Source organism: Musa acuminata, unplaced genomic scaffold (assembly GCF_036884655.1).
Source record: "Musa acuminata AAA Group cultivar baxijiao unplaced genomic scaffold, Cavendish_Baxijiao_AAA HiC_scaffold_1126, whole genome shotgun sequence".
NCBI classification, from domain to species: Eukaryota; Viridiplantae; Streptophyta; class Magnoliopsida; order Zingiberales; family Musaceae; genus Musa; species Musa acuminata.
Window position 1 is genome coordinate 686192 of NW_027021339.1, and position 2500 is coordinate 688691.

The following is a 2500-nucleotide window of genomic DNA, read 5'->3' on the forward strand; positions in this document are numbered from 1 at the left end:
TTGAGCGGAGCAAAATGTCAGCCATCTCAGCACCCTGGAACCCCCCGGGTGGCACAGGGCTGGATGGGGCTTTCGTATAGCAGGGACGGTGATGCCTCTCGCTTCGCTCGCTGTCCGCCGCTCGCTGCTCGCTCGCGCAGCCAAAAATGGCCAGTTTTGGCCCGTTTTTGGGCCGTTTTGGCCTGTTTTTGGGCTGTTCTTGCGTCGCGCGGTGACCGTCGTGAGCGGAGCAAAATGTCAGCCATCTCAGCACCCTGGAACCCCCCGGGTGGCACAGGGCTGGATGGGGCTTTCGTATAGCAGGGACGGTGCTGCCTCTCGCTTCGCTCGCTGTCCGCCGCTCGCCGCTCGCTCGCGCAGCCAAAAATGGCCAGTTTTGTCCCGTTTTTGGGCCGTTTTGGCCTGTTTTTGGGCTGTTCTTGCGTCGCGCGGTGACCGTCGTGAGCGGAGCAAAATGTCAGCCATCTCAGCACCCTGGAACCCCCCGGGTGGCACAGGGCTGGATGGGGCTTTCGTATAGCAGGGACGGTGCTGCCTCTCGCTTCGCTCGCTGTCCGCCGCTCGCCGCTCGCTCGCGCAGCCAAAAATGGCCAGTTTTGGCCCGTTTTTGGGCCGTTTTGGCCAGTTTTTGGCCTGTTCTTGCGTCGCGCGGTGACCGTCGTGAGCGGAGCAAAATGTCAGCCATCTCAGCACCCTGGAACCCCCCGGGTGGCACAGGGCTGGATGGGGCTTTCGTATAGCAGGGACGGTGCTGCCTCTCGCTTCGCTCGCTGTTCGCCGCTCGCCGCTCGCTCGCGCAGCCAAAAATGGCCAGTTTTGGCCCGTTTTGGCCAGTTTTTGGCCTGTTTTTGCGTTGCGCGGTGACCATCTTGAGCGGAGCAAAATGTCAGCCATCTCAGCACCCTGGAACCCCCCGGGTGGCACAGGGCTGGATGGGGCTTTCGTATAGCAGGGACGGTGATGCCTCTCGCTTCGCTCGCTGTCCGCCGCTCGCTGCTCGCTCACGCAGCCAAAAATGGCCAGTTTTGGCCCGTTTTTGGGCCGTTTTGGCCTGTTTTTGGCCTGTTCTTGCGTCGCGCGGTGACCGTCGTGAGCGGAGCAAAATGTCAGCCATCTCAGCACCCTGGAACCCCCCGGGTGGCACAGGGCTGGATGGGGCTTTCGTATAGCAGGGACGGTGCTGCCTCTCGCTTAGCTCGCTGTCCGCCGCTCGCCGCTCGCTCGCGCAGCCAAAAATGGCCAGTTTTGTCCCGTTTTTGGGCCGTTTTGGCCTGTTTTTGGGCTGTTCTTGCGTCGCGCGGTGACCGTCGTGAGCGGAGCAAAATGTCAGCCATCTCAGCACCCTGGAACCCCCCGGGTGGCACAGGGCTGGATGGGGCTTTCGTATAGCAGGGATGGTGCTGCCTCTCGCTTCGCTCGTTGTCCGCCGCTCGCCGCTCGCTCGCGCAGCCAAAAATGGCCAGTTTTGGCCCGTTTTTGGGCCGTTTTGGCCAGTTTTTGGCCTGTTCTTGCGTCGCGCGGTGACCGTCGTGAGCGGAGCAAAATGTCAGCCATCTCAGCACCCTGGAACCCCCCGGGTGGCACAGGGCTGGATGGGGCTTTCGTATAGCAGGGACGGTGCTGCCTCTCGCTTCGCTCGCTGTCCGCCGCTCGCCGCTCGCTCGCGCAGCCAAAAATGGCCAGTTTTGGCCCGTTTTGGCCAGTTTTTGGCCTGTTTTTGCGTTGCGCGGTGACCATCTTGAGCGGAGCAAAATGTCAGCCATCTCAGCACCCTGGAACCCCCCGGGTGGCACAGGGCTGGATGGGGCTTTCGTATAGCAGGGACGGTGATGCCTCTCGCTTCGCTCGCTGTCCGCCGCTCGCTGCTCGCTCGCGCAGCCAAAAATGGCCAGTTTTGGCCCGTTTTTGGGCCGTTTTGGCCTGTTTTTGGGCTGTTCTTGCGTCGCGCGGTGACCGTCGTGAGCGGAGCAAAATGTCAGCCATCTCAGCACCCTGGAACCCCCCGGGTGGCACAGGGCTGGATGGGGCTTTCGTATAGCAGGGACGGTGCTGCCTCTCGCTTAGCTCGCTGTCCGCCGCTCTCCGCTCGCTCGCGCAGCCAAAAATGGCCAGTTTTGGCCCGTTTTTGGGCCGTTTTGGCCTGTTTTTGGGCTGTTCTTGCGTCGCGCGGTGACCGTCGTGAGCGGAGCAAAATGTCAGCCATCTCAGCACCCTGGAACCCCCCGGGTGGCACAGGGCTGGATGGGGCTTTCGTATAGCAGGGACGGTGCTGCCTCTCGCTTCGCTCGCTGTTCGCCGCTCGCTCGCGCAGCCAAAAATGGCCAGTTTTGGCCCGTTTTTGGGCCGTTTTGGCAAGTTTTTGGCCTGTTCTTGCGTTGCGCGGTGACCGTCGTGAGCGGAGCAAAATGTCAGCCATCTCAGCACCCTGGAACCCCCCGGGTGGCACAGGGCTGGATGGGGCTTTCGTATAGCAGGGACTGTGCTGCCTCTCGCTTTGCTT